Source organism: Heteronotia binoei, chromosome 11, assembly GCF_032191835.1.
Source record: "Heteronotia binoei isolate CCM8104 ecotype False Entrance Well chromosome 11, APGP_CSIRO_Hbin_v1, whole genome shotgun sequence".
Taxonomy (NCBI): Eukaryota; Metazoa; Chordata; class Lepidosauria; order Squamata; family Gekkonidae; genus Heteronotia; species Heteronotia binoei.
This window is the reverse complement of record NC_083233.1, coordinates 67,941,457-67,966,264: the sequence shown is the minus strand read 5'-3', so window position 1 is coordinate 67,966,264 and position 24,808 is coordinate 67,941,457. Positions and strand designations below refer to the sequence as shown.

Genomic DNA, 24,808 nt, shown 5'->3' with positions numbered 1-24,808 from the left:
GGGAAGAAGATTGTAAGCTGCTTTGAGACTCCTTAAGGTAAAGAAAAGTGGGATATAAAAACCAATTCTTCTTCTCCTCCTCCTCCTCTGTCCAAGCCTCCCCTTATGTCTGGTCCTCAGAACCTCTTCCCTGGAACTGATCCTTGGGAAAATCACAGCAAACACAAGTTCTTCCCATTTTATTCTAATCAGGGGTAGAATTTTAGCAGGAGCTCCTTTGCATATTAGGTCACACACCCCGATATAGCCAATCCTCCAAGAGCTTACAAGGCTCTTTTTTGTAAGCTCTTGGAGGATTGGCTACATTAAGGGGGTGTGGCCTAACATGCAAAGGAGCTCCTGCTAGAATTCCACCCCGATTCTGATCAATTCCTTCACAGAAGGCTTCTTTCTATGCCAGAAACTATTTTCTCGTCAGCCTCCTTCTGATATCCTTTCCTTTCATACCGCTGGAAGTTATGCCCACACCCTCATTTCTCTGACAGACTCTAGACTTTACACTTGTAGGTTTGTGTAGATCAAGGAAAATACATGGGTGATTTTTTTTTTTTTTAAAAAAAAGCTCACAATGCCTGCCTCTGACTCCTCGCAGAGTTTGCTGTTTTGAAGCGGTGGATCTTCAGACGCCACTTTCATCCTTTCTCGCCTACCTCTCTGTTTTGTATTCCTTTACCTTTCTTCTCCTATCTCACTCTCACACATGCTCGAAATGTCTTATCTGCTCCTTGGCAGGACAGGCTGACGGGCCTGCTCCCCATTATTCCTCTTCATTTGTTTTTTTTTTTAAATAATAAAAAAAGAGAATATGATTTAATTTACTGCAAGGGAAGATGGAGTGATAGGGGCAGGCCGCAGAGGCTCCAAGTCATGCATCTATTACCTTCTTCCTACGGGAACTGAATTCGAATACCACCACCTAAGGGGCCACTTCCCTGTTACGAGGGGGTTGCTCTGCATCGTCGCACAGGGCTGCCGTCCCCACAGGGCGAGCCATTCATGCGCGCGGCCATTCGCCCCATGGGTCGCTTGCCGTGCTCTACAAACATCCTCAAAGGAAAGGGATGTTGTCATCTGGGGGGACAAATAAAACCCCATTCGATCGGACGAATGGGCCGTGACTTCACAGCCGCCACATAAAGAGCTCTCTGCACAGCAGCCAGGACGTGTGGTTCACTGAAGTGCAATTGCTTTGCAATGTTTATGTCTTGCCAAACGGCCAAGAATGGCTCGCTCTCTCTCTTGGCAGCAAGCAATCCCATACGGCTTCCCGTTCAAACTCGTCTTACTGTCGTCTTCCTCCCCAGGACGTCTGGCAAGCAGGCTGAGGGGTGGTGGAGGAGAATATCTGCAGACAACTGTGATTCCGACTCGTTCGTCACCAAAACGCTTGCCAGAAGCTGGGAAACAAATGTGTCTTGACGCTCGCCCTGCCGCACAGAAAGCAGCAAAAGAAGTTTTGATCATATGAACCTTTCAGCACATGATGGTGCAACCATCTCCAATGAAACTATTGGGCTACCTTTCCCCATATGCACCCACCCGAGTAGGGTCGCTAACTCCAGTTTGAGAAATCCTGGGAGATTCTGGGGTGCAGCAGGAGGGTGGTGGAGTTTGGAGCCAGTTCGGCATAGTGGTTAAGTGCAAAGACTCTTATCTGGGAGAACTGGGTTTGATTCCCCACTCCTCCACTTGCAGCTGCTGGAATGGCCTTGGGTCAGCCATAACTCTTGCAGAGCTGTCCTCGAAAGGGCAGCTTCCTGTGAAAGCTTTTTCAGCCCCACCCACCTCACAGTGTTGTGAGGGGAGGAAGGTAAAGGAGATTGCAAGCTGCTTTGAGATTCAGAGTGAAGGGTGGGGTAGAAATCCAACATCATCATAATCACCACCACATCCTCCTCCTCCTCCTCAATAAGGAATGATGCCATTAACTCCACACACACACCCCATAGTGGCAATTTCCTCCAGAGGAACTGATAAAGTATGGAGATCAGTTGTAATTGTGGGATCCTTCCAGGCCAACTGTGCCAACTGTGGTCATCTGACACCTCACTTTTGCCGGTCCCCTCTGTTTAGGGTCACCAGCCTCCAGGTGGAGCCAGAGGTCTCCCCCTCTTAAAACTGATATCCAGGCAATAGAGTTCAGTTCCCATGGAGAAAATGGTTGCTTTGCAGGGTGGACTCTGTTGTACAAATCTGCACATCTGAATGTCCTTGACCAATAAAAGACATACTACCGGAGTCCAGGGGAAGGGGAAAAGTGATGCCATTTTTACCTCCCGCCACCACACTATGACAGCCTGGCAATCCTATATCACCTCCAGATTGAAGCCCCATATATTCTGAAAGACAATCCCTTGGAGGGGCCACTAGGTGTCTGTACATACCCTAGAGCATGGATGTCAAACTCATCTGTTATGAGGGCCGGATCTGACATAAATAAGACCTTGTTGGGCCAAGCCATGTTGGGTTGGGCCAAGTCATGTCGGGTCAGGCCGGGCCATGTGTGTACCTATTTAAGATTAGGTAGAGATACAAATTTTATAAAGAACACAGACAAACAGAAATATATGTTTTTTAAAAACTTAAAATGTTAGCACTCATTGGTCTTAAAGGTGCTTTCTTTGTATTTCTTCCATGGGATCCAGGGAACTGGGCAAATGAAGTTCTGGCTTTTCCCTTCCTTTCCCGGGGGGGGGGGGGAGCTTCAGCCAATCGAAGGAAGAGAGGCTTGGCTCAGTAGCTCTGCTGTGTGATTGAGAGAGCCTGACAAAGCAAGCTATTCCTCCCCTCCTCCCCAAGGGAGGAGCCTCAGCCAATGGAGAAAATAGAGGTTTTGCTCTGTAGCGCCTGTGCAATTGAGCAAGCCTTGCAAAGCAAGCTGTTTTGCAGAAGGAAGCAAGAGAGAGGGAGAAGGAAGCAGATGACAGCCAGTTGCTTGGGGGCCTGATAGCAGCCCTCTGGGGTATGATTTGGCCCCCAAACTACATATTTGACACCCCTGCCCTAAAGGGGACTCCTCCCATTCTTCCTTGTGCTTATTGGCACCCTCCAGCTGCTCTCTGCAGTACTATGTCTGGGCAAATGCTGCTTTGAATCATTTTTCTCCTTACAGTCAGGCTCTGAAACCAGAAGTAAGCCTAGCTCATGGAGAAATAGCCTGGCTGGTTGAGATTACACTGCAGTGGAGAAATTTCAGGAACTAATCCCCTTTGTCATTCCTGCTCTGTAATTCTACTCTGCACAGATGCCTTATGGTAGGGGTCCCCAACCCCTGGTCCATGGCCTGTTAGCAACCAGTTTGCGAGTTGTATAATTATTTCATTATATATTACAATATAAGAGTAATAATAATAATAAGATGTTGGATTTATAGCCTGCCCTCCACTCCAAATCTCAGAGTGGCTCACAATCTCCTTTATCTTCCTTCCCCACAACAGACATCCTGTGAGGTGGGTGGGGCTGAGAGAGCTCTCCCCAGAAGCTGCTCTTTCAGTGACAACTCTCCTAGAGCTATGTTTGACCCAAGGCCATTCCAGCAGCTGCAAGTGGAGGAGTGGGGAATCAAACCTCAGTGCTCCCAGGTAAAAGTCCACACACTTAACCACAGCACCAAAATAGTGCACTTGTATCATCTCGAAACCATCACCCCCACCCCCCACCCCCCAGCCTATGGAAAAATTGTCTTCCACAAAACCAGTCCCCAGATCCAAAAAGGTTGGGGACCGCTGCCTTATGGTATCTCAGGGCTGGTCTAGATGGCATAGTGAGCTACATTCCAAGGGGTGACATAATGTCTGGAATGAGTACCTGCTACAAGTTTTGATCACTGCAAACAACCATCTCCATTGCATGTTACGAAAGAGCCCTTTAAAAACTTCACCTAGAACTCCCCAAATTCCATGGCCCATGAGTCATTGCGAGCTTCCTACAGGAAGTTGTAGAGGTCAGTATTTTGAAAGGACGATGATAGAACACAGACAATTTGATAGTCTCCAGTACTTCTGGTCATGGACCATAATAAAGTAAACTGAAACAGTCTCCATTCTCAGACAGCTTGAAATGAGGACTGCATGCTGGGAGACACCACACGCCTCTTCCCCTGTGAACATGAGGCAAATGTTCAGAACGCCATGGGTATTAACGATTGATTAATTAATAACAGTACTTGGGAATTATCACAGATTCATTGAGGTAGATGACTGGTGGCAAGCAACCAAAGGCACACAGCCATTCTTCCTGACAAACAAGTGCCTCATGGGAAAACAAACATCTCACTGTAATAGGCTGGCTAACATATTTAGTAAAACTCTATCAAAAGTACTATATCACAATTCTTACAAAGTTATTTGTCACATTAGAAGAAAAGACAAAAAAAAAAGTCCATCCAATAAGCACCCGGTTTAGGCTCATTTAATCAAATTCTTTCTCAAGGGTGTTCCTGTACATGTTAAGGTTATCAGAGTATGTATTAAGAGCAAATCAGTCCTTAATTTCTTCTTCAAACAGATGCAAAAGCCTTCTGGTTTTGACTGGCAAATGTTCTCTGAGGAAGAATTTGATTAAATTAGCCTAAACTGGGTGTTCATTGGATGGACTTTTTTTCGTAGCATTGTATTTCCTTCTAAAGAGCCCCATGGCACAGAGTGGTAAAGCTACAGTACTGTAGTCTGAACTCTCTGCTCATGATCTGAGTTCGATCCGGGCAAAAGCTGGGTTCAGGTAGTTGGCTCCAAGTTGACTCAGTCTTCCCTCCTTCTGAGGTCGGTAAACTGAGTATCCACCTTGCTGGGGGGGGGGAGTGTAGATGACTGGGGAAGGCAATGGCAAACCGCCTCATACCTGCTTACCTTAGGGACCGTCTCTCCCCATATGTTCCCCGGAGAGTACTGCGAACGGGTTCTCAGAATCTCCTTACAATCCCTGGGCCAAAGGAGGCCTGTTTGAAGTCAACTAGGGACAGGGCTTTTTCAATCACAGTCCCCTGTTGGTGGAACCAGCTGCCAGAAGAGGTGAGGGCCCTGCAGAACCTTGGGCAGTTCCGCAGGGCCTGTAAGACAGTTCTCTTCCAGTTGGCATACAGTTGACCAGCATCTGAATCTGAATTTTAAGGAAGACTGTAGGATAGTACGCTGACGAATCGTGTTTACTTTTACAGTGTAAATTATTTATGTATTTTAATTCTTGATTTTATTGTTAGAATTCTGTGTTGTGAGCCGCCCTGAGCCCGCTTCGGTGGGGTAGGGCGGGATATAAATCGAAATAAATAAATAAAAGTTCATAAAACGTTGTGATGTGACGTCACCCCAGAGTCAGAAACAACTGGTATTTGCACAGGGAACTACCTTTACCTTTTTTTTTCTTTCTAATATGACAAATAGGTTTGTAAGAATTGTGATATAATACTTTTGATAAAAGTTTTACTAAATATGTTAGCTGGCGTATCACAGTGTTGTTTGTCGGTATATTCTTCACTATGAACTGGGATCCCTTCATGTTATTGTTTTTTCAAAACAAACATCTCCCCAAGATGATGCCGTCGCCTAGATCAGCCTTCCAAAAACATGTGTCTTCTAAGACAGCGTGGCATCCTGCCATAAGTTTCTGAAAACCGGGAGGGATGGCGGATAAGCAAGAGCTCCTTTTCTTTATTTTGCCAGTGAGAAATCAGCAAGCGTCTTACGGACTCAGAGCATAAATGAAAATATGCATAATTTATACTGATATGCAGGTAATGCGTTGAAATACGTGCACCTATGAGGGGAGACAGTTGGAATGAGGAAATAGAGAAGGGTGGTGGTGGGGAAGAGAATCATAATAAAGATAGTCACATAAAATCAGCAAACGGGCAAAATCCCAAGAGTGCTGCAACATAGCAGACACTTGAAACCAATGCAAAGTAGTCCCTTGTGCAAGCACCAGTCGTTTCTGACTCTGGGGTGATGTGGCTTTCATGTTTTCATGGCAGACTTTTTACGGGGTGGTTTGCCATTGCCTTCCCAAGTCATCTACACTTTCCCTCCAGCAAGCCAGGTACTCATTTTACCAACATCGGAAGGAGGGAAGGCTGAGTCAACCTGGAGCTGGCTACCTGAACCAGCTTTCGCTGGGATAGAACTCAGGTCATGAACAGAGAGTTCAGACTGCGTCACGGGGCTCTTGAAATTAGCCTTTAGGAGCACACAAGAAAGGCAACAAGCAGACCTCATTTTGGGCAGGAGCTCACAGGAGCGGAGCTCCAGAACCTCTAAATTTTATTGTGCTTTCTTTCTTACCAGCCCCCGCCCCCCAAATACTTGCTTCTGGGCTCCATGGTTCAACTCCCCTGTGAGAATTTTGCTGAACTCTAAGATTTGACAAACTAATACTTTTTCTCCCCACAAAAAATGGGAAAATAGCCAAAACGCATAAAGCAGACAGATGGAAATCATCATGCCACTGGGACCACATAAGAGAAAATAGTGTTTTAAAAATATGATGGGAGTAAAGTGTTGTTATGACAATTATAATTCAAGAAGTATTTTAAGGTAGATGCTCAGCTAATACAATTTAGTGCACCTTTTGGTGATGTCGGGGTTGTGTGGCTTCTGCAAATGAGTTGTGCTAATGAGCTCTGGCACCTCTTTTTCTATTAAATGACCCCTGCCAACAGGCATGTAGAAATGCTGGTTTGGACAAGTCTGTGGTTATCTTCCAAGATGCAAGAGCACCACTATGGTGTGATGGTCAGAGTATTCTGTTACAATGAGAGAGACCTGGGTTCCAATTCTCACACAGCCATAAATGTCACTGAGTGATACAAGACCAGTCTCAAGTTCATCTCCCTCCCAGGATGTCATGAGGGTGCAGTGGAGCTAAAACGTCTGTGAGGGGCTGCCCACTTGGGATTGTGAAATTCCTGGAGGTCGGAGGGTGGGGAAGGGATGGGACTCAGCAGGGGTGGCATGCAACAGACAAGCCAACAGACATGCAACAGACTCAGCAGGGATGGCATGCAAGAGAGCCGGTTTGGTGTAGTGGTTACGTGTGCGGACGCTTATCTGGGAGAACCGGATTTGATTCCCCACTCCTCCACTTGCAGCTGCTGGAATGGCCTTGGATCAGCCATAACTCTCTCAGAGCTGTCCTTGAAAGGGCAGCATCTGTGAGAGCTCTCTTAGCCTCACCCACTTCACAAGGTGTCTGTTGTGGAGGAAGAAGATATAGGAGATTGTAAGCTGCTCTGGGTCTCTGAGATTCAGCGTGAAGGGCGGAGTATAAATCCAATATCATTATTTCTTCTTCTTCTCCTCCTCCTCTTCCTCCTCCCTCCAAAGGTGCCATTTCCTCCAGGGGGAACTGATCTCTGTAGTCCAAGAGATCACTTGTAAATCCAGGAGATCTCCAGGCCATAGCTGAAGGCTGGCAAGCCTAGGTTTGTGTACAGCTTCTTAGAGGACGAGCAGTGAAGGGAATCAAATGAAAATAAGAGGGCGGCCATCGCAGAAGCTCAGCACTGAAATGAGAAAGTTGGCCTGCTGTTGGCTTACACAATAATATTTGTGCTCCAAATGTTCCTAGAAAGGCCCACGGGGGACTGAAGCTCTGCAAACACATCCACTGAGTAAGAGATAGTTACGGCTCCCACGAGCTGCTGTTTTGCCTCGCGATTGGAAGGCAGAAGGAACATACCACCTACCGAGAAAGGATCCCAGCAACCACCAAGATGAGCTGTTCCAGGATAATTAGCTGTCACTGTGACACCCAAATGGCCTCCTTAATTATTTTCACATCAATTAATTCCGTAGGCAGGTAAGCCATTGATGCGCATTCAGTGCCCCTTAGTGCAGAATTGTTGATTGAAGCACCAAAGCTGAGTGAGCATTTCCACACACACAAATGGTTTGAGGCACCTAATGAGCAGAATGTGGCAGGCATATATTGTCTGACTTTCTTCTTCTTCTTCTTTTGCATAGGAGCTGTCTTTTAGGAAAGAGCCGAGTTTCTCATCTCTGCTCAGATCCTTGTTTTGATTCTGTTCCTTCCTTGTGCAGCTCGAACCTGTGATTCTTTGTTTTCGCATCATTTCACATTTCACTCTTGGCGCTGAATTCTTCCCAGAAGATATATGCCTTTTTCAACACTGCGCGTCAATAAATCAGCATTATACATATATTCTGTGCGCAAATGAGGTGCGTTACACACAGACACAGCACAGTGACAGTGTTGTGTATACACATCATACAATATGCATACACAATGGAAGCCTACTCGCGTTACCACCAGCCAAAAAGGGAAGAAGCAAAAACTATTGACAAAAGCAGAAAAAGGAAACAAAACAGGACTTCTTTATTCATGCCTGCTGTAACAGAAGGAGGTACATGGAGCAATGAGTAAGATGTCTTGCAGGCAAAGGGATCTCCATGAATTCCAGTGGCTTGTAATGCCTGAAGAAAGTCCCAGCTACATATGTGCCCAACAACCTAGTGTTTATTCATGCAGGCCGGCTCATTCATTCATTCATGACTGTGACATCAAAGAATGAACTGGATTACTTCCGCATGGAGTTGCCAGCACTGCCTCAACCAATGCCAGGAGATTTTGAAGGTGGTGCCCAGGAGTTTGGGAAGGATGCGATGTCACTTTTAAGTGACACCCCAGGGATTTCAACTAACCTCTATATTAAAGACCATAGAGACATGAGGAAATTCCTAGAGCATCCTTATGGAGGCCATTTTTCTCCCGCTCTTCAGTTTCTCAAGCCAGGGGATTGGGGCCAATGCAGGGTAAATGGTAATCCTAGCAGTTCCCCACTGTGTTCTTCCAGATCCTGGTTGACTCACCGCACTACACGTTCTCCTCAATGGTAGTGGAAAGTGCTGTTAAGTCACGGCTGACTTACAGTGACTCCATAGGGTTTTCAAAGTGAGAAATGTTTGGAGGTGGCTTGCCATTGCCTCCTATGTAAATCACTCTTTCACACATATTGTGTGGTTCTTGAAGCCCCCACCACCCTGTTGGTTGACTTGGAGAAGGCATTTCTCTTTTTAAATCACTTCCTCAAGTCAGGCCAGCTGGCGGCTTGGAGAATGCATTTAAAGTTAAAGTTGCTTTCTTTCCATCTCTCCCTTTCTCCCCACCTCCCTCCCTTCTCTCAAACATCCGACATTCATGTCTTGAAGCTCTCAAACATCTGATGTTTATTCTATGTGGTTCTTATGGTTAAGCAAGTTTGGCCACCCCTGTTTAAACCAGGGTGGAGGGTAAAATTGTAACAAGAGAGGAGCAGTAGCAGGGTGGGGGAGGAAGTCCATTCAGCCACAGAGAGAATGCATTGCTTGAGCAGCAGCAATGGACCTTGCTGAGTCCCTTCCCAGATGAAATGCAGCGCCGCTATCATTCGGTTCATCATCCACTTGGCTGATTAACCAGGAAGCTCCGCCTGGGGTTGCAGAAGTGACAGCAAAATTTCAATCACCTCCCGGAAGACTAATCTTTGGGTTGCACAATTCCATCTCAATGGAGCCTATTTTTAGACGTATCACGGCTGCCGCTCGAACACGTTGGGGGAAAGGATGGCTCATGCCATCCGCAACGCAAAACCAACTGGAAAATGAGTTAATGCAATAAAAATACATCTTTACTTTCTATAAAAAAAAGAGCGTTTCATCCCACAGGCCTCGGAGAGCGGTGGAAAAATACACTCCGTTTTTGAAAAGGGCAGTGCGTCCTTTTCACCAAGCAAAACACACAGAACAGCAGGAAGCAGCCAAATGAGAAACAGCCAATTAACTCCACCACCCCGCGGAAGGAAACCACGCCATCCAAACAAGGAGGCGGGGTCTTCCGTCGGCTTGGAGCGCAGAAGGAGACTGGAAGCATCATGGGATGGTGGCTGGGCAATTATGAGAGTAAACGGCTTGATTCTGACACACTGCCTAGCCAGGTTTATTTTAACAAGGGCCAGTTTGGGGAAGGAGGACTCGGCTCGCGGACAATCACTTGAATCCTGGTTTTCCTTGAGGAATGGCAGTGCCATTGCCATCTCGCTGTAGCCTGGGAGGATGTTGTCAGGGAATAAACCTAAAGGAAGCCAGGAACATATGAACATATGAAGCTGCCTTATACTGAATCAGACCCTGGGTCCATCAAAGTCAGTATTATCTTCTCAGAGGCATCACTAGGGTGGGTTGCACCCTGGGGTGTAACTGATTCAAGTCACCCCCCCCATTGGGCATCACCCCTTTTGGAGGGCTGCGTCACCCCCTCCGCACACTTCACATGGCCCCTCCCTCATCCGTAATCCAAGATACCAGTTTTGCAGTATTTAAGTTTCCCCCACTCACCCACATGCTTTTAGCTGAGCCGGCGGCAGCGCGGCCCCGGTTTCAGAATCCCGGCCAGCCCACACACAGCAGCAGCGTTCCAGTCCCAGGGCCAGCCCCTTCCTGTTGGGGGGGGACCATGGGTCAGTGCCTGGGGCCAATGAGAATGCTCTGGGGGAGGGCCGATGGCCCCCTTGGCCCCGCCCTAGTGACGCCGCTGTATCTTCTCAGACTGGCAGTGGCTCTCCAGGGTCTCAAGCTGAGGTTTTTCACACCTATTTGCCTGGACCCTTTTTAGTTGGAGATGCCGGGGATTGAACAGGGGACCTTCTGCTTACCAAGCAGATGCTCTACCACTGAGCCACAGTCCCTCCCCTTCGCTTTCAGGCAGCACAAAACCATAGTTAAGATTAACTGTGATTTTAAATGAAAAATCTCCAGAACCTGACTTCAGATTTTAGTCTGATGGATGGAAACTAACCATAGAAGAAGAAGAGTCTCAGAGCAGCTCACACTCTCCGTTACCTTCCTCCCCCACAACAGACACCCAGTGTCATGGGTGCTGGGGACCCTGCAGAGGAAGTTGAGCCTGCAGAAGAAACTGTGCCCCTGCCACCTGCACCAATGCCCCTGCCTCCCACTGGAGAAGATCCCAGCCCCCCTGCCTCGCCCTCTCGGGTGGCGCGTGTGCGTGACCGCCTCCGTCAGGACCTCAGGGATCGGAGGAGGGCGGCACGCTCACAAGCAAGACGCTCCCTGAGCCCTGAGTTTTGAGAGGATTCTGGCCCTTCTAAGAGCAAGGATGCTTGAGTTGCAACAGGATCCTGGCTGCCTCTCTGAGCCAGCAATTAGCCCAAATGGGCAACATCCAACAGAGGGCTATATAGCTGTAGGCTTTGGGAGGAGGCTTTGTGGAAGCAACTAGTCATCTCCCTGACGTTCTAGCATCCACTCCGGCTTGACTTTGGTTTCTGGACTCCCTGACCTTGGCTTGTGACTTCTGGACTCCCTGACCTCGGCTTCTGGACCTCGGACCTGCGATACTTGTACAGTGATTCGGATTTGGTGCCTCGGACCCTCCTGCTTACTGGCTACAGACCTCGGACTGCCCCTGGACTTTGCCTGACCCGGCCCCAGCCGTGACACCCTGTGAGGTGGGTGGGGCTGGAGAGGGCTCTCACAGCAGCTGCCCTTTCAAGGACAACCTCTGCCAGAGCTATGGCTGACCCAAGGCCATGCTAGCAGGTGCAAGTGGAGGAGTGGGGAATCAAACCCGGTTCTCCCAGATAAGAGTTCGCACACTTAACCACTACACCAAACTGGCTCTCCACTCCATTAACAAACTGGCTAGTTAATGGAGTGGCCTGCATTCAGACTGGGGATGTCAGAATTCTCACTATAATGGGAGGCCTCCCGACATCTAGGCTTATTGCCCAGGGAAGAAGGAGTGTGCTGATGTCACTTCCGGTAAAAACCAGAAGTGCCATGAGGGCGCTCTAGCATTTTACAAAAGCTCTATGGTAGAACCGCAGAGTTTTTGGGAATCCTAACATGTAGCAACTGGAAGTGATGTCAGCACACCATGCACTCCTCTAGGGGTTGCTGGCTGTGCCCTGGCAGCCATGATTCACATGGTCATAATTGTTCAGTTTAGCTTTGTTTAGTTTCAGTCACTCAAATGCTAGTCAGCCTCAACGATGCTAGGGTGCATTCACGCTACACAGTAAACATCCAGTTGCAAAGTGCATTACTTAGTGCAGTATGAATGCACCTCTACTTTCATTTCCTTGTCTCTGTTCCCTGGGACCGTGGCATCTCTCTCTCTCTCTGCTTGACTTCACGAACGAAGATTTAAGAAAGGTGCAGTAGTCCACGTCTGCTGCAGGCTCGCTGGTGGCTGACAAGACCAATGCGGGACAGGCAGGTCCGGCCACAGTGGCTGCAGGGGAAAGTCTGATTTGGGGTTGGTGCTGTAGCAGTGCAATTCTTCCTCAATCTCCTTTTGCCCTCAAGACCAGCTGTGCGTGCGTTCTCAAAGGAGGAGACAGCCTGGTGGATGGTGCGCCTCCATGCTTTGCGATCTGAGGCTAGGTCAGACCACTGGTGATGGTGGGACCAGTGGGACCGTGGCATCACAACCTAGAATTAAACTGGGATCAATCCGAGCCAGGACCATCAGCATTCATAAGCCCCACAAAAACAATACTTAAGCCTAACCAACAATAGTGAACAAACCAACTTCAGATTCTGGTTTGATGGACCCTAACACTCCAGTCAGTGAACTGACCTGCATTCAGACCTGCACTCTCCCCACACGTTCCCCAGAGAGTACTACGCTCAGGTTCACAAAACCTGTTGGTAGTCCCCGGGCCAAAGGAGGCCCGCCTAAAATCCACCAGGGACCGGGCCTTCTCAACAACGGCACCTTATTGGTGGAACCAGCTGCCGGAAGAGGTGCGGGCCCTGCGGGATCTAGGGCAATTCCGCAGGGCCTGTAAGACAGTCCTCTTCCGGCAGGCCTATGACATCAACTGACAATGGAATCATCATGGATGGAACAAAATGTATTTATAGGCCGCCGGTTCTATTTTATCTTATTTTATCTTGTCTTTATTAATTTATGGTTTGATTGTATTTTTAAATGTTTTAAGCTGAAGTTGTTGAATTATCATGTTGTAAGCCGCCCTGAGACACTTAGGTGAGAAGGGCGGGGTATAAATCTTAATATAAATAATAAATAAATAAATAAGACGATCCCACTAACCATAGTCAACGTTCCCTCTAAGCTGCAGAGTCTTGTGAGCAAAAAAAAAATCTGCTTCGTGAGCTACTAGCATTAAAGTTGTGAGCTACTGCAATAAAGTAGTGCGCTCTGGGGGTCATCCTTCCTGAGCTAAGCCAAAAAAAATGTGTGAGCTGGAGGCTAAAAAACTGTGAGCTGGCTCACGCTAACTGAGCTTAGCCCATGCAGGCCCAATCTCATCCGATCCCAGAAACTAAGCAGGACTGGCCCTGGTTGGTATTTGGATGGGAAACCCCTCGAGGAACGCCAGGGCCGTGAGGCAGAGGCAGGCAATGGCAAACCGCCTCTGAACATCCCTTGCCTTCAAGCCCCACTAGGGGTCGCCAAACGTCAGCTTGACTTGATGGCAAAAAAGGAAAGAAGCAAGACCTGGCTAGCTTGGCCCAATCCAGAGCAGGGCCACTGGCATGCTGGATACATTCCGACAGCAAGCCACCGTAAGCAGCTGTAAACACATGGCTTGGGGCAAATAGGTAGGTTCCCCCCCCCCATCCTATCACCACTCTCCGGGTGATAATCAGGTGGGGAGAATCTGTGTTCTGAATTTCAGCCTATGCAGTGCCAGGGGATAGATCATTACATCACATGCGTGGGATCTCACCAGAGGAAAGCAGATTCCCATGCAACTGAGGAAGCACAAGATGGGATCTTGAGAAAACAATCGCTTGGGAGATGGGAACCCCTAGGGTAGTAATCATACCCACTTGTCATAAAACGTGGACCTAGGATGGAAAGATGGCTAATATGTGTGTGTGAGCATACACAGCCAGGAACAATAGCTTCAGGCCATGTGTGGTGTGCCCCATACATTCCCATAGGGTTGGATCATTGCATCGCTGCTAGGACGCTGGCATGAATTAATGCTTAAATATTAAAAAATATCATTCACACACTGGTGCCGCTCTGAAGGATTCAGGGAGCCCTGAGCTGTCAATGCAAGGAGTTATGGAGAGACTTACAATATCCAAGGGGCAAAAAAAAAAAAAAAAATCAATTTATATCATTTTCGCCTTTAAACAAAAAAGAGGAAAAGAAGAGAAACAAACAAAGTGAAAAGCTTGCTCACGGTTTCCATCCATGCCTGAGCCTGCTTCGGCGGGGAGGGCGAGATACAAATTAAATATTATTATTATTATTATTATTATTATTATTATTATTATTATTATTATTATTATTATTATTATTATTATTATTATTATTATTATTTATTATTATTATCCAGCCACAGGAAAACCGTGAGTTGTGTAAATAATTAAAGCATAATGGACATGACCCAGGCAAAAATAGTGTGGCATCCAATCATGTTTTATGATGGTGGCAAGGGGAACAGAGGATGTCCTTTGTCCTCCAAAAAAAAAGAAGCCATACGGAGGATCACGGGTCATGCACAGCCCCAAACCATAGGGCGGAAGAGCCGTAGCAAGGAGTGAAATTTGGCAAGGTTGAGTGAAAAAGCTGGCTGGATCCAACTCATTCATTTCAATGGAGAAACTTCAATATCTTCTTAAAACTCCCCACTGATATCACTGTGCTGTGTAGTGGGAAATGTCATCAAGTTACAGCCAACTCATGAAGATCCTGGAGGGTTTTCAAGGCCAGAATCATTCAGAGGTGGTTTGCCACTGCCTGCTTTTGCATTGCAACCCTGGACTTCTGTGGTGGCAGGGCTTTTTTGGAGCAGGGACACAAAGGAACGCAGTTCCGGCTGGCTTGGCCAGTGCTCCAGCTCAAAAACAGCCCTGGAAATCGGCCACAGGCTGCTTTGAAGGGTGGACTCCATGGCATTGTACCCTGCTGACGCCCCTCCCCTTCCCAAACCACACCCTCTCCCAGCTCCACCCCCAAAGTCTCCAGTTATTTTCCAACACAGACCTGGCAACCCTGGCTTCATGATCTGGTCCTGGTAGCATAGGCTGAAGGCTCTGCAGTTGTCAACCGGATTTTTAGAAGACACAAACCTACGCCGGCGACACGCTTCCCAGTTGGTTTTTCTCTGCACCCCAATGAGTCAGCTGGTGGATGTCTGTGGAGAAAGATGCAGCAGCTTCCCATATGCTGGAGTGGTTCCTCCCCCCACCCCATGAGAAAGTCCTTGCGCCCGTCTTTTCATATAAATCTGGCAGAGATGCGAAATGAGCATCTACCGAGAACCTCATTATTTGCATCTGTTTAGATTTGGAATGGCTGATGTTTGTTTGTTCTGCACGTACTGGTGAGACTCGTTGCAGTACTCTGCGTGGCTTGGTTAGTTCTGTCTGCGTCTTTCCCTGACATGCTGTAAGAAGGCTTCATGCCCAAGGGGAAACAGACATGGGGAGAGGGGGGTACATGTGCAGAACAGATCAACATCTCCCTAGCACCTGTGTGCCAACTGAACATTGATGCAATTATTTGGATGATCATATCCAGCTTCCTTACATGCAGTGTTTGCCAATGTATACATGTGCTGCTGTTAGGGATGCCGTTTTCCAGTTGGGGGTGGGGGATCCCCCAATTTGTTGGGCTCCTGCCTGAATTCTGTCCCCAAGCGCAACATGCTGATGTCATGATGCTGTACTGTGATCAGGGCCGGCTCGCCCACGAGGCAAACTAGGCGGTTGTCTAGGGCGCTGGGAGGTCGGGGGTGCCAAATTGGGCTCTCTCCCTCCTGGTGCCCATGGCAAATGTCTAGTTTGCCTGCCTGCCTCCCTCCCTCCCTCCTCCCCTCTGTCGCACTCCTTCCCTTCGCAGTGCTGCAAGTCAGCGCCGCGCTCCATCACGCCCCCCACCCCCCGCACCATGGCTGGTCATTACTGGCTTCAATGTGACTGGCGTGGCTTCTAATCCTTTGAGGAGCCCACAAGAGGAGACTTCATTCCCTTTCATTTCGGGTTCCGGGAAGGAGGGGGAGCAAAGTCTCCTCTTGCAAACTCTTCAAAAGATATGACACCACACCAGCCACATCGAAGCCGGTAAGGATCAGCCACGGCGTGGGGGGGGGGACGATGGAGCATGGCACTGCCTTGCAGTGCTGCGAAGGGAAGGAGGATGGTGGCAGTGTGTGTGGGGGTAAGGGGGGAAAGAGGGTGGCAGCAGCAGGGGGCAGGAAACCTGCCTGGGGCGCCACACACCCACAGGCCAGCACTGACTGAGATGTACTGTGTTTTGGGCAACACTATGGTTTGGGGGTGATTTTACCATAGAGTTATGCCCCAAAAGCAGAGCATCAACACTACAATGTTGATGATGTGATGACATCACTTTCATGCCATGTCAGCACATCACAGAGCTCCGCCTCCCACTCCTAGAAAGTCCCTCCCCTCCCTTGTGGGCATGATCATTGGAGCCAGCAGCCCTAGCTGCGGTGCCTTGGTGAAACACCCTACAAAAAGAACGTTGGTAAACTGTACCTATCCTCAGATCAGGCTTGCTCCAGATTTCAGTCCCTTAAATCCGTATGTCTCTCTCCGCCATCTTGCTGGGTAAGGTTGCCAGGTCCAATTCAAGAAATATCTGGGGACTTTGGGAGTGGAGCCAGGAGACATTGGAGGGTGGAACCAAGAGCAAGGTTGTGACAAGTATAATTGAAATCCAAAGGGAGTTCTGGTCATCGCATTTAAAGGGGTCGCACACCTTTTAAATGCCTTCCCTCCATTGGAAATGAAGGATAGGGGCACCCTCTTTTGGGGCTCACAGAATTGGATCCCCTAGTCCAATCTTTTTGAAATTTGGAGGGTGTTTTGAGGAGAGGCCTTGGATGCTATGCTGCAAATGTGGTGCCTCTACCTTAAGAAACAGCTCTCCCAGAAACCCAGATACCTGCAGAACAATTCTTCATTATCCCCTATGGAAATCGGTCTCCATAGGGAATAATGGAGTCCCCAGTAGACATTTCCCTCCCCCCCATGCTTTCTGATCACCTTGAAGTGGGGGGAGGGCCTCCAAACCAGGGGATCCCCTGCCCCGCACCTAGGGATTGGGCAACAGAAAAAAAAGTCACACGAATAGGAGACAAGAAACAGCTCCGTGTAGAATACACCTTTTGTCAATCTCTTATCTTCAAAAAATCCACTCCAAATATTGGTTTGCTATTCCAGTGAAGGTTGGAGGAAACCTAATGAGAATGACCTAGAATTGTGAGAAATGTAAGCAAAGTATTGGTAAAATCTGGCTTGGATAAAGCAGTTGCGAAACAGGAGAATGTAGACCCCGTTATGCCTGTAAGCTGATACTAGAAGCGTGTGGAAGTATCTTTTGCCGACATTGTGCAAATCCAGACCTCTTTGTAAAGTAAAAATTTGGACTATCAAGCCAATATTTTGAGTGGATTTTTTTTTAAGATAAGAGGTTAACAAGAGGTGTATTCTACATGGAGCTGTTGCTTGTTTCTTCCCACCTGTGGATTGGCGACCCTATTGCTTGTTATTGATGCACATATGGACCTTAAGAAAACTGAGCAATTGACTGTGGGATGAAACGCTCTTTTTTTTATAGAAAGTAAAGATGTATTTTTATTGCATTAACTCATTTTCCAGTTGGTTTTGCGTTGTGAATGGCATGAGCCATCCTTTCCCCCAACGTGTTTGTGCAGTGTGTTACACTAAGGTTACCATCTTTGGGTTGGGAAATATCTGGAGAGTTGGGTGTGTGGAGACCAAGGAGGGCAAGGTGTAGGGAAGGGAGGGACTTCAATGCCATAGAATCACCCTTCCAAATCAGTCGTTTTCTCCAGGGGAATTGATCTCTGCTGCCTGGAGATCAGTTGTTGTCGTGGGAGACCTCCAGCCATTTTGTGGGAAAATAGGTGGTGGAGCTCATTAACATAACTCATTAGCATATGCTGCCCCCCTCAGACAAAAGCAACCTGATGCAAGAAAGGAGACCCCTGGGAGAGCGAGGCCTGCTTGGGCTAAGTAGAGATCCAGCCAGCCCAAGCAGGCCTCACTCACCTGTGGCTCTTCTTGGCCACCCCACCCCCCAATCAAAAGGCCAGCAAGCCACCTGCCACCCAAAATCACATAAGAAGTGGAAAAGGGTGGTGTGGGCTTCTCCAGGGGTTAATGAAGGCTGCTGGGGGTGTGGCAAAACTGCTGGGGGCTGGCTGGCTGCCCGCTCACTCTTCTAATCTAGGGATTGTTATGCAGCTGCATCTACTGTTCAATGGACAAAGTAGGTGAGGATAAGGAGGGGAACCCTCAGAAAGGTTCAGGAGCTGTGCTCTTGCGAGCTCCTGCTGAATTCCAGGCCTGCCTCCAGCCACCGCCTGGAGGTTGGCAGTGATATACACATGGTTGTTCGCCCACTGGCAAACAAAAACATACAAGTTCCCTGGCATCAATTGACAACTAGGAGAAAATCGGCTGCCCCAAATACCTGATGAGATCCAGCCACTCAATTCCCTTGCCAACATGTGTTTAATTTGTGAGAAAAATCAAGCTATTTCATGTGCAATTTAGCTTCCTATTGTAATTTTAAAATGATTTTTATGCTTTTTGACAAGGTCTCAGACCATGAAAAACGGGATATAAATTTGGTCTTAGGTAAACCTATCACTGCTAATGATCCCAGAGAGACACAATTACTTACTGTATACAGTACTAAGCTAGATGGAATCAAGTGGAATAGTTATCTATTAGAAAGGGAGCAGAATTCCCACCTACAATTAGGGTTGACAACTCCTGAGGTTTTGGGGGTGGAGCCTGGGGTGGGTGGGGCTTGAGAGAGGACCTCACTGGAATAGAACAGAGTGTACCTTCCAAAGCAGCCATTTTCTCCAGAGGAAACAATCTCTGCCATCTATCAGCTGGAATTCCAGCAGATCCCCACCTGGAGGCTGGCAACCCTACCTACAATAAATAACTTTGGTGCAGAAACAAGAAAAGAAATTGGTGCATAGATTTATTATGCAGTAATTTTTTTTTACAAAGCACTCAGACACCTACTGAGGTCACTGTGGACCACAGTAAAAAACCACATGGAGGCATATTTATAGGAGGAAACCGTTTTTTTTCCCCCAGCAGAAAATTTCAGGCAATGCTCCTTTCTATAAATACACCGGAGTTCAGCACAAAATGTTAGCAAGTGTTCCTTCCTGAGACCGAAGAGCGCCAAGCGGCTTTCTCAGAGAGACAGCCGCGCCTCTTCCTTCAGCCAATGAAATGTGGAATGGCAAATCTGCCCCGGGATCTATTCTGGAGGAAGCAAAATGTAGAAAGGTCGAAAGAATCTATGGCAACAGCTAGTTCCATCAGATGGGAGTGGGGGAGGATCAACCAAATTTTTAAAAGGTGGACCAGTATCTATTAATCAGGACAGATGGAGTCTCCATGTTCAAAGGCAGGATACCTCAGAGTATTTTTTAAAATTTACTTCATTTATATCCCTTTTTTTTTTCTCCCCAGGGTTGACTCAAAGTGGCTTGCATCATTCTGTTCTCCATTTTGTCCTCACAACAACTCTGTGAGGTCGGGTAGGCTGAGAATGTGACAGGCCCATGATCACCCGGCAAGCTTCCAAGTCACAAGTGGAATTCGAACCTGGGTCTCCCAGATCCTAGTCTGACACTTTAACTGCCGCACTACCCTGGTTGAGAATGAAGAACTGCAGATTGCAGAATAGAAGGACCTCAGAGCCATCAGCAGGATACCTCTTGGCAGGGCTTTTTTTGATAGAAAAAGCCCAGCAGGAACTCATTTGAAGAAGACGACGACATTGGATTTATATCCCACCCTCCACTCCAAATCTCAGAGTGGCTCACAATCTCCTTTATCTGCCTCCCCCACAACAGACACCCTGAGAGGTGGGTGGGGCTGAGAGGACTCTCACAGCAGCTGCCCTTTCAAGGACAACCTCTGCCAGAGCTATGGCTGACCCAAGGCCATGCTAGCAGGTGCCAAGTGGAGGAGTGGGGAATCAAACCCGGTTCTCCCAGATAAGAGTCTGAACAGTTAACCACTACACCAAACTGCATATTAAGTCACAGCCTCTGACATCACCATTGTTTCACACAGGGCTTTTTCAAGGGGGAAAAAACCCAGCAGAAACTCATTTGCATATTAGGCCACACCCCCTGACATCAAGCCAGCCGGAACTGCATTCCTGTGTGCTCTTGCTCAAAAAAAGCCCTGCCTCTTGGAAAGAAAATACCAGATTAGATGGACCCTTTCTCCACTTCTTATGTGATTTTTGGATGGTGGATGGCTTGCTGGCCTTTTGCCTGGGAGGGCAGCCCAGGTGAGCAAAGCCTGCTTGGGCTGACTGGATCTCTAGCCAGCCCAAGCAGGCCTCGCTCACCCAGGGCTCTCCTTTCTTGCATTGGGTTGCTTTTGGTTGGGTGGTGGTGGCATATGCTAATGAGTTATGCTAATGAGTTCTGCCACCTATTTTTCTACAAAATGACCCCTGGATCTTTGCGATCTGAAATCAGCTGCAGTTCTGGGAGATCTCCCATCCACATGCTGGCAACGGCACCGGGAAGGGAATGGTTAAATGCCTTCTTCCTCCCTTGCAGCCAAAAAGAGGGTGTCAGACTGACACTTCCTTCTGGAGAGCCAGTTTGGTGTCTGGAGAGCCAGTTTGGTGTAGTGGTTAAGTGTGCGGACTCTTATCTGGGAGAAACGGGTTTGATTCCCTATTCCTCCACTTGCACCTGCTAGCATGGCCTTGGGTCAGCCAAAGCTCTGGCAGAGGTTGTCCTTGAAAGGGCAGCTGCTGTGAGAGCCCTCTCCAGCCCCACCCACCTCACAGGGTGTCTGTTGTGGGGCAGGAAGGTAAAGGAGATTGTGAGCCGCTCTGAGACTCTTCGGAGTGGAGGGCGGGATATAAATCCAATATCTTCTTCTTCATCTTCCACTGCAAAGTATCTTCGAGCCAGCACAGGTAGGATGTTGCTATATGCCAGGCAATAGCAACCCTTAATAGTCCGTCGATGCAAACACAAGCAGTTATGATTCATTTGCCTCTTCTTCCAAAAAGCTATAACTATTTCCATGAATCTTTCTATAACCAAAAGACTCTAAATTATCTCCATCAATCTCCTTCTAAAACAATGCTTCAGTCTCGGAGCAAAGGGAGACGGCCCTAGCGCGTTCGGAAGAATGCTGGCGGAAAGCCTAGTCCCAGATGAATGGAAGCTGGATGCAATTCCCAAGCAGAGATGGATGGAAACCACAAGGCTTCTGCTCCAGAAATATTTCATTCATTAATGAAGGGAGATTTGGTTTTAATCCTCTCTTTCCTCCGTGCTGTTCAGAGTAGTGTCTAGGGCTCTCTCTTTTTGTAGCAGGAACTCCTTTGCATATTAGGACACACCCCCTGATGTAATGCAGAGATGTTCCATCAGGCGTTTGGTGGAAGACAGCAACCATCCTCCAATCTAATCCAGCACTCCTCTTCCTTTTTCCTTGCCTCCCTCCTCTACATGGCAATAACACTTACAGGCAGATCTGTGGGAGGTTTTTTTTATAGCAGGAACTCCTTTGCATATTAGGCCACACATCCCTGAAGTAGCCAATCCTTCAAGAGCTTACAGTAGACCCTGTACTAAGAGCCCTGTAAACTCAAGGAGGATTGGCTACATCAGGGGTGTGTGGCCTAATATGCAAAGGAGTTCCTACTACAAAAAAGTCCTGGTAGCATCCATGATCCCTCCCAAACAGGACTTAATGGATTCCACTGGAACTTCTGAGATGAGTTCCGGAGTCCACTGAATTCTCAACTGATTAAAAAACAGAGTCCAGAATTAGGGAAGTGTGAATCTTCCCCATCTCATTTCCTTTTATGTTCATTGATCAGTTTTAATAATGGTTTCAGTTCACTGCTTTTCGCTGTTTGAGTTTTGCAAATTGGACTGGGTATGCACACTGTACTTCTTATATGCAATTCTAATGATACTTGAATATATTATATTTGCCATTTATCCACGTAATGTACAATGGTGATTTATAGTATCATTAAATCTGCTATGTCCTGGCAGCCTCTGCATAGCATTGGCAGGGTCTCTCCCCCAGGCCGTAGGAGACTTTCCTGCACACGTGCCAAGAGTTCCAACAGTCTGTGTGGCTCAGTGGTAAAGCATCCGCTTGGCATTCAGAAGGTCCCAGCCTCCAGGTTCAATCCCTGGCATCTTCAGCTAAAAGAATCAAGTAGCAGTTGATGTGAAAGACCTCTACCTGAGATTCTGGAGTGTGTTGCTAGTCAGACAGTATTGACCTTGATGAATCAATGGTCTAATTCAATAGAAGCAAGGCCTTTCTTTCTTTCTTTCTTTCTTTCTTTCTTTCTTTCTTTCTTTCTTTCTTTCTTTCTTTCTTTCGCAGGAATGCACAGGAACACAGTTCCGGCTGGCTTGACTTCAGGGGGTGTGGCCTAATGTGCAAATAAGTTCCTGCTGGACTTTTTCTACAAAAAAAGAGCCCTGAATAGAAGGCAGTTTCATACATGTTCCTGCATGTTCATGCGGTAAGGCAGTGTTACCTTGCCAAGTAAGCTGCAAGAAACCTCTACCCATATTTACAGGGAAGCTCAGAGCATACTCAAGAAGAGTTTTTATTAAGTCTTACTCTAGACCAGGATTAATTTCTTTATTTTATTGTTATTAGATTTATATCCTGCTCTCCCCACCAAAGCAAACTCAAGGGAGCTCACAAGCCAGTTGGCAATGTAAAAACATTGATAATAACAAAAGCAAAGCAGAAGAAGAGGAGGAGGAAGAGGAGGACAAAGAAGAAGAAGATATTGGATTTGTATCCCATCCTATACTCTGATTCTCAGAGTCTCAGAGCGGTCACAATCTCCTTTACCTTCCCCCACCCCACAACAGACACCCTGTGAGGCAGGGTGGGGCTGAGAGAGCTTTTACAGCAGCTGCCTTTTCAAGGACAACTCCTATGAGAGCTATGGCTGACCCAAGGCCATTCCAGCAGCTGCAAGTGGAGGAGAGGGGAATCAATCCCGGTTCTCCCAGGTAAGAATCCGCGCACTTAACCACTGACTACACCAAACAATAACACATAAACACAAAACAATAAAACATAAAAAATATATTTGGTGCTATCTTACGGTTATATGGATGGATAACTGGACAGGGTCCAGAAGTATCTTTCATGGTCACAATTTGCATCCAGTAGTCTAGGTGATGTCTGCGATCATCATAGTTCATAAATCAGGCGCGAATTCCAGTTTGCACAGAATCCAGAGTGATTGTTCAGTTGCAAAAGGGGACAAGCTTTGAACATGTTCAAATGGCGCTCACAGTTATAGATTTCCGTCCCGACACTCCAAAAAAGCTCCCAGCTCTCAAGGCTTGAATTATTATGGTCTGACGCTCTGGCTCCAGACCAATCAGTGTCATAAGCTGGAGGCCGAGGTGTGAGAAGCCCGCTGTTGCACCTGACAACAGTCCCCACTCCGTAGGGAAGCTTCCTTGACGCTTTTTGCAAAGCCATGATTTCACAGCCCTGCAGCAGCAACACTTTAGACAGATGGCACCCAGGGGTGAGACTTTCCTTAATAAGACCAAGGAAAATTCCCAGTGGGGCTACAGGAACCCTCCTTACATTAACTGTGAAGCCACCTGCTCACTGCTTCTACACTCCCAGCCCAGTAGCAGCTCCCAGCCAATATACAGGCTCTTCTTGGGTCTCTGTTTGAAAGCGAATCTGTTATTTTCTGCATTGGGAAAAATGCACGACTAAGGGGGTTTCATTAAAGCAAAAGAACTGAAAACAAATCAGCCAGTATCATCATGCCCCTGTATAAATCGATGGTGCGGTCTCATTTGGAGTACTGTGTGCAGTTCTGGTCGCCGCACCTCAAAAAGGATATTATAGCATTGGAGAAAGTCCAGAGAAGGGCAACTAGAATGATTAAAGGGCTGGAGCACTTTCCCTATGAAGAAAGGTTGAAACACTTGGGACTCTTTAGCTTGGAGAAACGTCGACTGCGGGGTGACATGATAGAGGTTTACAAGATAATGCATGGGATGGAGAAAGTAGAGAAAGAAGTCCTTTTCTCCCTTTCTCACAATACAAGAACTCGTGGGCATTCGATGAAATTGCTGAGCAGGCAGGTTAAAACGGATAAAAGGAAGTACTTCTTCACCCAAAGGGTGATTAACATGTGGAATTCACTGCCACAGGAGGTGGTGGCAGCCGCAAGCATAGCCACCTTCAAGAGGGGTTTAGATAAAAATATGGAGCAGAGGTCCATCAGTGGCTATTAGCAACAGTGTGTGTGTGTGTGTGTGTGTGTGTATATATATATGGTGCTGCCTTCGCACCATCCTCAACATCCACTGGAGTGACTTTGTGACCAACACTGAAGTCCTCAAGCGGGCGGAGGTTACCAGTATCGAGGCACTGCTGCTGAAGACGCAGCTGCGCTGGGCAGGGCATATTTCTAGGATGGAAAACCACCGCCTTCCCAAGATTGCCCTGTATGGCGAACTCTCCACCGGCCATCGAAATAGAGGGGCACCAAAGAAGAGGTACAAGGACTCCTTGAAGAAATCCCTTGGCACCTGTCGCATCAACCATCACCAGTGGTCTGACCTAGCCTCAGATCGCAAAGCATGGAGACACACCATCCACCAGGCTGTCTCTTCCTTTGAGAACGCACGCATAGCTGGTCTTGAGGACAAAAGGAGATTGAGGAAGAATCGCACTGCTACAGCACCAACCCTAAATCAGACTTTTCCCTGCAGCCACTGTGGCCGGACCTGCCTGTC

At 47.6% G+C, this 24,808-nt stretch overlaps 1 protein-coding gene across 1 annotated transcript in view; it reads right to left on the bottom strand.

Moving 5' to 3' along the window:
• GALNT9 (polypeptide N-acetylgalactosaminyltransferase 9) overlaps positions 1 to 24,808 on the bottom strand; it is a 307,400-nt gene that overhangs the window by 257,841 nt on the left and 24,751 nt on the right. The window lies entirely within an intron of this gene.